Source organism: Babylonia areolata, chromosome 23, assembly GCF_041734735.1.
Source record: "Babylonia areolata isolate BAREFJ2019XMU chromosome 23, ASM4173473v1, whole genome shotgun sequence".
NCBI lineage: Eukaryota > Metazoa > Mollusca > Gastropoda > Neogastropoda > Buccinidae > Babylonia > Babylonia areolata.
Genome location: NC_134898.1, coordinates 26,724,383 through 26,736,882, shown reverse-complemented (window position 1 = coordinate 26,736,882; position 12,500 = coordinate 26,724,383). Strand labels below are relative to the sequence as shown.

At 47.0% G+C, this 12,500-nt stretch overlaps 1 protein-coding gene across 1 annotated transcript in view; it reads left to right on the top strand.

Annotated features, from left to right (window-relative positions):
- Window positions 1-1,930: 1,930 nt before the first annotated feature.
- The window catches only part of LOC143298085 (uncharacterized), a 22,878-nt gene continuing 12,308 nt past the window's right edge, over window positions 1,931-12,500 (top strand). Inside the window, exon 1 of the mRNA XM_076610765.1 lies at window positions 1,931-1,977. The gene's annotated coding sequence lies outside the window, so the exon portion shown is untranslated. The remainder of the gene's footprint in view (window positions 1,978-12,500) is intronic.

Here is a 12,500-nt window from a genome sequence, read left to right as displayed (position 1 = left end):
TTGAGGTTTGTAGGTCACAAACCTCGACCTCGACCTCGACATAGCAGTTGTGTTGACGTTGAGGTTTGTGTGAGACTGTAGCTGTGTTGACGTTGAGGTTTGTGTGAGACTGTAGCTGTGTTGACGTTGAGGTTTGTGTGAGACTGTAGCTGTGTTGACGTTGAGGTTTGTGTGTGACTGTAGCTGTGTTGACGTTGAGGTTTGTGTGTGACTGTAGCTGTGTTGACGTTGAGGTTTGTGTGAGACTGTAGCTGTGTTGACGTTGAGGTTTGTGTGTGACTGTAGCTGCTGTGTTGACGTTGAGGTTTGTGTGTGTCTGTACTTGTGTTGACGTTGGGGTTTGTGTGAGACTGTAGCTGCTGTGTTGACGTTGAGGTTTGTGTGAGACTGTAGCTGTGTTGACGTTGAGGTTTGTGTGTGACTGTAGCTGTGTTGACGTTGAGGTTTGTGTGAGACTGTAGCTGTGTTGACGTTGAGGTTTGTGTGTGACTGTAGCTGTGTTGACGTTGAGGTTTGTGTGTGACTGTAGCTGTGTTGACGCTGAGGTGTGTGTGTGACTGTAGCTGTGTTGACGTTGAGGTTTGTGTGTGACTGTAGCTGTGTTGACGTTGAGGTTTGTGTGTGACTGTAGCTGCTGTGTTGACGTTGAGGTTTGTGTGTGACTGTAGCTGTGTTGACGTTGAGGTTTGTGTGTGACTGTAGCTGTGTTGACGTTGAGGTTTGTAGGTGACTGTAGCTGTGTTGACATTGAGGTTGGTAGGTGACTGTAGCTGTGTTGACGTTGAGGTTTGTAGGTGACTGTAGCTGTGTTGACGTTGAGGTTTGTGTGTGACTGTAGCTGTGTTGACGTTGAGGTTTGTGTGTGACTGTAGCTGTGTTGACGTTGGGGTTTGTGTGTGTGACTGTAGCTGTGTTGACGTTGAGGTTTGTGTGTGTGACTGTAGCTGTGTTGACGTTGGGGTTTGTGTGTGACTGTAGCTGTGTTGACGTTGAGGTTTGTAGGTGACTGTAGCTGTGTTGACGTTGAGGTTGGTGTGTGACTGTAGCTGTGTTGACGTTGAGGTTTGTGTGTGACTGTAGCTGTGTTGACGTTGAGGTTTGTAGGTGACTGTAGCTGTGTTGACGTTGAAGTGTGTGTGTGTAACTGTACCTGTGTCGACGTTGAGGTTTGTGTGTGACTGTAGCTGTGTTGACGTTGAGGTTTGTGTGTGACTGTAGCTGTGTTGACGTTGAGGTTTGTGTGTGACTGTAGCTGTGTTGACGTTGAGGTTTGTGTGAGACTGTAGCTGTGTTGACGTTGAGGTTTGTGTGTGACTGTAGCTGTGTTGACGTTGAGGTTTGTGTGTGACTGTAGCTGCTGTGTTGACGTTGAGGTTTGTGTGTGACTGTAGCTGTGTTGACGTTGAGGTTTGTGTGTGACTGTAGCTGTGTTGACGTTGAGGTTTGTGTGTGACTGTAGCTGCTGTGTTGACGTTGAGGTTTGTGTGTGACTGTAGCTGTGTTGACGTTGAGGTTTGTAGGTGACTGTGGCTGTGTTGACGTTGGGGTTTGTAGGTGACTGCAGCTGTGTTGACATTGAGGTTTGTAGGTCACAAACCTCGACCTCGACCTCGACATAGCAGTTGTGTTGACGTTGAGGTTTGTGTGAGACTGTAGCTGTGTTGACGTTGAGGTTTGTGTGAGACTGTAGCTGTGTTGACGTTGAGGTTTGTGTGTGACTGTAGCTGTGTTGACGTTGAGGTTTGTGTGTGACTGTAGCTGTGTTGACGTTGAGGTGTGTGTGTGTGTGTATGTGTGTGTGTGTGTGTGTGTGTGTGACTGTAACTGTGTTGATGTTGAAGTTTGTGTGTGTACCTGTAGCTGTTTTGACGTTGTAATTATTGTGTAATTGGAGGAATGTTGAGGTCGAGATTTGTGTGATTGAATTTCTAGGCTTGGAGTTGGGGTGACTGGGGTTTCCTCACGTGAAGATGCAAGGTCAGTTTTCTCTTGTAAATCAGTCCCTGTTGTCTGTAAGCCTATTTCGTTTGTTTTTAAGTATTACATGTCTCTCTGTTCGTCTGTCTGTTTGTTTCTCTGTCTGTCTGTCTGTCTGTCCGTCTGCCTTCCTGTCTGTGCGCCTGTTTGAGTGAGTGAGTGAGTGCGTGTGTGTATGCGTGGGCGCGTGCTTGTGTCTGTTGTGTGTGTGTGTGTGTGTGTGTGTGTGTGTGTGTGTGTGTGTGTGTGTGTGTGTGTGTGTGTGTGTGTGTGTGTGTGTGTGTGTGTGTGTGTGTGTGAGCGCGCGCGCGCGCGCGCGTGTGTGTGTGTGTGCGTACGTGAGCGCGCGTGTGTTTTCGTTTTAAATTATGTGTCAACGGCTGTTCTCGAGGTGTTCAATCATAGAGAAAGAGAGAAAAAAAAAGATGATTATGCTTAGCTGGTTCTTGTGACTTTCACAGGGCATACAACCCACACAGCCAAGTTCTGAAAATGATGCTGTGTCTGACTGACTGTGGGGGTGATTGATGGAGTGGACTGTATTTAATGTACTGTGTGTGTGTGTGTGTGTGTGTGTGTGTGTGTGTGTGTGTGTGTGTGTGTGTGTGTGTGAACTTCATTTTAACGCCTTTCCACCAGAAATGTTATTTGACGGGAGTGTGTGTGTGTGTGTGTGTGTGTGTGTGTGTGTGTGTGTGTGTGTGTGTTTCTGTGTGTGTGTGTGTGTGTGTGTGTGTGTGTGTGTTTTCTTCAGTTTAACGTCCATTCACTATAAGTGTGTGTGTGTCTGTGCGTGCGTGCGTGTGTGTGTGTGTGTGTGTGTGTGTGTGTGTGTGTGTGTTTCTTTCTTTCTTTCTTTCTTTCCATACTTCTTGTGTTTGTTTTTTTCTCTCGCTCTCCCCTTTCCCCCACACCCCTTTCTGTCTTTTACTTCTCTATCTCTTTCTTTCTATCTGTTTTAAGGGATGGATAATAGAGCACAGGGAGGATATTGGTCTGTAACATCTTCTTCTTCTTCTTCTGCGTTCACTCGTATGCACACGAGTGGGCTTTTACGTGTATGACCGTTTTTACCCCGCCATGTAGGCAGCCATACTCCGTTTTTGGGGGTGTGTATGCTGGGTATGTTCTTGTTTCCATAACCCACCGAACGCTGACATGGATTACAGGATCTTTAACGTGCGTATTTGATCTTGTGCGTGCATATACACACGAAGGACATATGTTGACCTGGGAGATCGGAAAAATCTCCACCCTTTACTCACCAGGCGCCGCCACCGTGATTCGAACCCGGGACCCTCAGATTGACAGTCGAACGCTTTAACCATTCGGCTATTGCGCCCCGTCGTCTGTAACATCGAAGTTATCAGTGTAAGACCCCCCCCCCCCAATCCCCCCCGCCCACCCCCCACACACACGCCATCTCCATGCCACCCACCCCCACCACCCCCTTCCGTTCTGAAAAAAAAAATTATCACACTGCGCCCCCCTCCCCCCATCCCAACCCCGCCTCCCGCTGCCTCCCCCACACCCCTCTCCCCACCCACCAGCATTCAAGTTTTAACTGGATACATTTATGCCAGCCATGACTGATGGAAATGAAGTGTCATCGCAAGATACTGAGCATCAGCTGCACTGTTCGGGTCACGTCATGAAGGGAAGTGTGCCATGGCATGAAACATGCAGGGCAATGGACGTGTCATGAAGATCTTGCTGACATCAGTTCACACACACACACACAGACAGACAGAGAGAGAGAGAGAGAGAGAGAGAGAGAGAGAGAGAGAGAGAGAGAGACACACAGAGAGAGAGAGAGAGAGACCCAGAAAGAAAGCTAGGCTGGTATGGCCACGTGACAAGATCCAATGGCCTTGCTGAAACAATCCTACCAAAGAACTGGTGAGGGAGGGAGACGGAGGGGGAGACACAGCAACACCCTCCCCCCCGCCCCCACAAAAACACAGCAACACCCCCCTCCCCCGCCCCCACAAAACACAGCACACAGCAACACACACACACACCCTCCCCCGCCCCCACAAAACACAGCAACACCCCCCTCCCCCGCCCCCACAAAACACAGCAACACACACACACCCCCTCCCCCGCCCCCCCCAAACACAGCAACACACACCCCTCCCCCTCCCCCACAAAACACAGCAACACACACCCCTCCCCCGCCCCCACAAAACACAGGAACACACCCCTCCCCCGCCCCCACAAACACAGTAACTCCCCAAATAAAAAACAAAACAAAACAAACAAAAAACCGGCGACAACAACAACCCAACAACAGCAACAACCAAAAGAAATAAATTAAAAAAACCCAAACAAAACGAACACACACACACACACACACACACACACACACACACACCACAACCACCACCACCACCACCACCACCACCACCACCACCACCACCACCAACAACAACAACAACAAAAACAAACAAACAACAGCAAACAACAACAACAAACAAAAAAAACAACCAACAAACAAACAAACAAAAAAAAACACACAAAAAAAACACCACATGGTGGACTGACCACACCGCAGAATGAAAAGTGAAATCACCCCAGAGACAAAACAGATAAAACAGATAAATTGGACACATCAGGGGTGATATACCAGATAGACTGCCAGGACTGTGACCAAAGTTACATTGGTGAAACCGAGCGCAACGTGCACAACAGACTGAAAGAACACAAACGAGAGTCCTCCACCAGTGGGCGAACATCTGACCCACAACAACCAACATCACTTTGGATAGGTACAATGTGCAAGTTCTCGACAGAGAAGCAAGATGGTTCCAGAGGGGAGTAAAAGAGGCAGTCCACATCGCCGCCAGGAACCCCACCCTCAACCGTGACCGGGGCCGACACAACCTGCCGTCGGTGTACTCCTCACTCGTCAAGTCACAATGTCGTGAGTTCGCTCACGGCGATGCGCACAGCTGCTAATTCTCTACCCAGCAGTTGCGCTGAAGAAACCGGCCGGGTCGCCGACGAAAGCTACGCAAGTGAATAGCCTTCTTTGATTGAGAGATCGGTTTTAGTCATTATTAAAGTGAAACCATTTTGCACAGACCCAGGCTTTTGATCACACAACCAACAGATCTGGAGCAATCTGGTGAACAGTTCATCTGCGTGGCACCCCAATAACTCTTTACATAGCTGAGGGAGAAAGAGAAGAAGAAGAAGAAGAGGAGGAGGAGGAGGACGAAGAGGAGGAGGAAGAAGGAGAAGGAGGAGGAGAAGAAGAAGAAGGGGAGGAGGAGGACGACGAAGAGGATGAGGAGGAGGAGGAGAAGAAGATGATGATGATGAAGAAGAAGAAGAAGAAGAAGAAGAAAGATATGCACATATACAGGACATATTTGCACACAAGACGCATCACACACACATTTCACATCTTAACGTGTGAGACAGGTTAAGGCAGAGAGTGGTAGGAAGGTGGAGAGCATAATAACCAGTCAGTCAGTCAGTCAGTCAATCAATCAATCAATCAGTCCTTCCTTCCATCCATCCATCCATCCATCAGTCAATCAGTCCTTCCATCCATCCATCCATCAATCAATCAGTCCGTCAATCAATCAACCCAACGTCTTCCAAGACCCAGACACACGTGACAGGTGATCTGGGTTTCACGCCAAACCATTGCAGACTGTTCCAGACACCACCCCCACCCCCGTCCCCCCGCCCCCCAGCCTCATCATCCTCCTTTAAAAAAAAAGAAAGAAAAAAGAAAAATAAAGAAGCCAAAAAAAAAGAAGAAGACGTTATCGGGTACACAGTCACCCGTGCCAGCCGGGCAAACATAGAACTACCTTGATAACAGTCCGTATCCTGCCGCCACCAGTCTGTGTGTGTGTGTGTGTGTGTGTGTGTGTGTGTGTGTGTGCTTGCGTGTGTGTGTGTGTGTGTGTGTGTGTGTGCGTGCGTGAGTGCGTGTGTGTGAGTGTGTGTGTGAGAGTGTGTGTGTGTGTGAGTGTGTGCTTGCGTGTGTGTGTGTGTGTGTGTGTGTGTGTGTGTGTGAACGCGCGCGTGCGCGCGCGCGCGCGCGTGTGTGTGTGTGTGTGCGTACGTGCGCGCGCGTGTGTTTTCGTGTATGTGTGTGTGTGTGTGTGCGCGCGCGCGTGCGTGTGTGAGTTTATTCATATTCATTTGTTAATCTATTAATGTTATATCATTATTAGTCATATCATTATCATTTTCATTTTTTCTTTTCTTTTACTTCGTTTATCTATTTATTCATTAATTCTGTTCATATATGTTCACTTTATGTGTTATTTTATTCATCTATTTTATTTCATTTTCATTTTCATTCTATTTCATTTTCACTCAAGGCCTAACTAACCGCATTCGGTTTCAGCTGCTGGTCAGATATCAGCTCAACAGATGCGGTATAGCGTACGTTTATACGGATTTATCCGGATGCAAGTGACGCCTCCTTAAGCAACTGAACTGAACTGAACTACCCCACCAGCCCGCTCACTGCTCGCAGTCATGAATCTCTTTCACACACTAACAACCCCCTAAAGCCCAATCACTGGTTATCGATGATCGTATCGATCAGTCTAGGTCCGTTTCAGACTGTTTAGTCATTGTGTCAGATAACAGGGGCTGAGCGCGACGACGAAGAATTTCCACAGGACGGTGGGGGTTTTTGGGGTTTTTTTTTGGTATTATTCCTGTTGGTAACTTTCTTCATTCCGTGTGTGATACTAATAAGTTGAATGACTACCAACAGGTTTCTTTTGTCGGTGTGTGTGTGTGTGTGTGTGTGTGCGCGCGCACACGTATTGTATTGTATTATATTGTATTGTGTCGCGTTGCGTTGTGTTGCGTTGCGATTGTATTGCGTTGTGTTGCGTATCGTTTCGTTGCGTTGTGTTGCGTTGCGTTGCAATTACATTGCATTGCATTACATTGTGTTGTGTTGTTTTGCGTTGCGTTACGTTGCGTTTCTTTTCATTGCATTGCATTGTATTGTATTGTATTGTATTGTGTTGTATCAAATTGCTTTGAGTTAAATTGTATTGTGTTGCATTGCATTGTATCGTGTTGTGTCTGGTTGCGTTGCGTTGCGTTGCGTTGCATTTATATTGCATTGCATTGCATTGCATTGTATCGTGTTGTGTCTGGTTGCGTTGCGTTGCATTTATATTGCATTGCATTGCATTGCATTGTATCGTGTTGTGTCTCGTTGCGTTGCGTTGCGTGCAATTGTACTGCATTGCATTGCATTGTATTGTGTTGTTTTGCGTTGCGTTGCGTTGCGTCATGTTGCGTTTCGTTTCGTTTCAAAGTATTGTATTGTATTGTATTGTCTTGTATTGTATTGCAGCACCGACTGTGCTAAAACCCTCTTGGCCGAGAGAGAGAGAGAGAGAGAGAGAGAGAGAGAGAGGATATAACTTGGTGCAAGACATTCTCCACTTCAATTCAAAAAAAAAAAAAAAAAATCCTGCCCAGATAGTTGAGGCAGCAGTTTGGCTTCAGTCCCATGTGCCGTTCTGAACGATGGTCATAGTGGGACAGGACCTGACTGACAATCATCCATGTATTGTATTGACATTATTTGTCACAAGATCTTTTTTTCTCTGTGCGGAATCCGGGCTGCTTTCCAGTTCTCCGCCCGGGGAGAAGGCGTCGCCACGATGCAGCGCCACACATTTTTTCTCTTCTTTTTTTTCTCTTCTTTTTCTTCTTCTGTTTGCAAGTGCATCTGTTTTTACTATCAAACTGGATTATTCTGCACAATTTGCCAGGTACAACACTTTTTTTGCTCTCTCTCTCTCTCTCTCTCTCTCTCTGTGTGTGTGTGTGTGTGTGTGTGTGTGTGTGTGTGTGTTTATTCATTTATTTATTTATTTATTTATTTATTAATCATCCATTTATCTATTTCACGTAAGCCTAAGTTCAGTGCGTGCTGCAAACGTGACATCGGTTCCCTCCCCTACCCCTACCCCCCACCCCCACCCCCGTCTCAAGACTAGCACCCCCAGACCATCACTCAGGGTCTTGCGGAGGGTGGCGAAGGGGGCGGTATGGGGGTGTGGGAGGGGGTGGGGGTTGAGATGGAAGTTAACCCCTCCCCACACATCCCCCACCCCCAGTCCGCATAATAATTATGATACTCCAACCCGTGATCACTGGATTCCTAGTCCGGGCGCGAAAGATCACAAGGCCACCGCGGCATAGAAGAGACCCACCCGGCATAGAAGAGACCCACTCGGCATAGAAGAGACCCACCCGGCATAGAAGAGACCCACCCGGCCAGCACAGCTGTCTGCTTGCTCACGCTGGACGTGGGGGGTGTCTTTTAGCTTGACGTCAATCAATCGATATTGATAAATAATACATACGGCATAAAAAGAAACAGAAGCAGGGGGGAACAACAGAATGAGTTTCTTTGAATAAGAGATCAGAACACCCTGACGACTCTGTGGTGAAAGACAGCTGGGATTGTGCACACACGTCTTTCTTCCAGGATTCAAGTAAACTCTCTCCGTCCATATGAACGACAAAAGCAAAACAAACAAACAAACAAAAACAAGACAAAACAAAACAAAACAAAACAAAAAACAAACAAACAACAACAACAATGACAAAAACCCAAACAAAATACAAAACCCCCCCACAAAAAACCCACACAAAAACAAACAAAACAAAACCAACCAAACAAAAACCAACCCCCCAATATGCAATAAACAAACAAACAAACAACAGCAACAACAACAACACACACACACACACACACACACACACAACCCCCCATCCCCCCCCACCCCCAACATATGGAACGACGGGCGCAATAGCCGAGTGGTTACATCGTTGGACTTTCAATCTAAGGGTCCCAGGTTCGAATCTCGGAAACGGCGTCTGGTGGGTAAAGGGTGGAGACTTTTCTTGATCTTCCAGGTCACCATTTTCCGGTGCAGACCTGCTTGTGCCTGAACACCCCCCCCCCCCCCCCATCCCCCGCCCCTTTCGTGTGTATAGGCACGCACAAGATCAAATACGCACGTTAAAGATCCTATAATCCATGTCAGCGTTCGGTGAGTTATGGAAAGAAGGACGTACCCAGCATGCACCCCCCCGAAAACGGAGTATGGGTGCCTACATGGCGGGGTGAAAACGGTCATACATGTAAAAGCCCACACGTGTACATACGAGTGAACGTGGGAGTTGCGGCCTACGAACGAAGAAGAAGAAGAAGAAGAAGAAGAAGAAAACGCGACGACAGTACAACAATTTTCTTTTTTTTTTTTTTTTTTTTGCACTCGCCACTGACGTCATTGAAGTGTTTGTAACAGAAGGTTGTTCTAATGGAAGAGGTGGATGAAGACGACAAAGAACAGCGCTTTTCTCACGACAAAAAAAGCTACAAAGCGGGGATCATTCAGACGTCAAATGGCGGGGGGTAGGGATGGGGATGGGGGTGGTGGTGGTGGTGGTGGGAGTGGGGGATGGGGGGGCCGGGGGGGGGGGGGGGGGGGGGGGGAGGGGGGGAGTCTCCTCTGTAAGAAGGAAAAAAGACCGAGAGAAAACGGGTCTCCCAAAAATAATGAGCTCCCCCCCCCCCCAGGAGTTCCCCCCCCCCCGCCTCCCCCCATCCGCGCCCCTGTATTCACTACAACCACAACCGAATACTAAGAAGAGTTTCTTTGTGAAATAATGCGAATGCAAAAGGATTAAGGATTTCCACCCCCCCCCCCCCCCCCACCAACACCAAAAAAAAAGAAAAAAAAAAAGAAGAAAAAAAGTACATATGCATAGCTTCTTTATGTTCAAGGCAGTTACAACTCCACAAAAATTAATGGGAATATAAAAAGAGAAAGCAACAATAGGCTTTGATAGCGAAGTGAACATTAATTTGTCGCCAATATCTTTAAAATCATTCTTCTCCCCCTTTTTCATCTCGTAGAAATATAAAATGTTCTGGTGTTTTTGACACAGCTTTCTTTTTTAAAAATTAATTTTTTTTTTTTATTATTATAAACACAGGCCTGATTCTGTTATTTTGTCACGAAGTGGAAGGGGTGATGTGGGGCGGGATGGAGTGGAAGGTTGATTGATTGATTGATTGCTTGATTGATATGGATACTTATACAGCGCCTATCCTCGGTCGGAGACCAAGCTCTAAGTAGCTTTACAAACACGGGGTCATTTGCACAACAGGCTGCCTACCTGGGTAGAGCCGACTGACGGCTGCCATTGGGCGATCATCATTCGTTTCCTGTGTCATTCAATCAGACTTCAGGCACGCACACATTCACACTCAGACAGACATGTAACATTTTTACGTATATGACCGTTTTTTGGTTAGATTGAAAGTCCAACGTTTTAACCATTCGGCTATTGCACCTGTGTGTGTGTGTGTGTGTGTGTGTGTCTGTGTCTGTGTGTGTGGGTGGGGGGTGGGTCTGTGGGGGGTGGGGGGGTGGGGGGGGGGGCAGAGTAGGATGTGTGTTTCTGTGGGTGGGGCGGGGGTATCAAATGGAAATTTTGAAAATGTACAGTGTCAATAGCAGAGAGAAGAGGGTTTCTCTGTGTAACGACAGTGACTGACTATACACCAGGGAAAACCCCCTCTGATGTATGCTTCAGAACAATGACTTTCAACCCGTACTTCACTCCATGGAGTCAGTTCAGTCCAGTTCAGTTCAGTTCAGTTCAGTTCAGTTCAGCTGCTCAAGGAGGCGTCACTGCCGGCGTTCGGTCAAATCCATATACGCTACACCATATCGGCTGAGCAGATTCCTGACTGGCAGTGTAACCCAACGCGCCGAGTCGGGCCTTCAGGGAAAACGAAATAAAATAAAATGAAATAAAATACGTTAGACAAAAAAAAAAAAAAAAGAAATACGATAAAATGAATAAATGAATGAATAAATGAATGCAATGAAAACGGAACTAATATAGAAATAAGGAAAAAGAACGGAAAAAAAAGAAAAGAAAAAAGAATAACAATTATGACGATATCAATGATTGAATAAATGAACAAATGAATATAAACATACACATCCGCGCGCGCGCGCGCGCGCACACACACACACACACACACACACACACACACACTTTTTATTTTAAAGTCAGTAACATGACCACACACACACACACACACACACACACACACACACACACACACAGAGATAAACATACACATGCACGATCTGACACACAAACACATACACACAAACATACATACACAGACAATCACACATACACACACAGACGCACAGACAAAACACACACAAACTCTGACAGACAGACAGACACACACACACACACACACACGTACGCATGCACGCACGCACGCACGCACACACACACACAGAACTGTGAATTATATACTGCTCAACCAAATTGTACAAGCCTTCTTTTCAACACTCTAAGTACTGCTAGTGGCAGTCATTTCAAAAGCGCTGCCGCCAGTGCAATTCTGCAGCCCCCCCCCCCCAACCTTCTGTTGTGTGTGTGTGGGGGGGGGGGGGGGGGGAGGGGTAAGGGGGGGTACAAAGACGTTAGCTGCTTTTCACTTTTAAACATTGGTGTGTGTGTGTGTGTGTGTGTGTGTGTGTGTGTGTGTGTATGGATCTTGTGTTGTGTATCGATCGCTCTCTCTCTCTCTTGTTCGTGTGTGTGTGTGTGTGTGTGTGTGTGTGTGTGTGTGTGTGTGTGTGTGTGTGTGTGTGTGTTTGTGTTGTGCTTACGTGAATGAAAGATGATTGGCTTTGGATTTTCACCTCTGAAGGGTTTTGAAACGCTGGTGCGTTAATCATTATTGCTTGCTCATCAATAACACACACGCACACACACACACACACACACAGCGCGCACGCACACACCCACACACGCAAACACACACACAGCGCACACACACGCACACACACTCACATAAACACACAGACACACGCACGCACAGACACACAGACACACACACACACACACACACACACACACATATACACACAAACAGCTATAGGCATAATCACAGGCACGTGCACACTCACGCGCACGCTCTGTATACGCACACACGCTTGCATACAAACACACACACACACACACACACACAAGTACACAATACATACAGACAGACATATATAGAGAGAGGGAGGGAGGAGGGACAGACAGACAGACACACAGACGGACAGACAGACAGACAGATACATACACAAATAAACACTACCAAAAAAAAAAATTCATACGCACACACACACACACACACACACACACACACACACACACATACAGATACGGACAGACAGGCAGTCAGAAGGACAGACAGCCGGACAGACAGACAGACAGACAGACAAAGAGCAATAACTTGAGTCATGAAACAGAGTGAAGCGAAGGAACATGACGTTATTCTCTGCACACCAGTCCACACAGGGCAGCAACAATGGTCCTGATATGAAAAGACTTGCATGCAGAGGCGGTCATCTGAGCGTGTGTTTGTATGTGTATATACCGTTCGTTTTACTTTTTTTTTGGATTCATTCGAGATTTGACATTCGTTT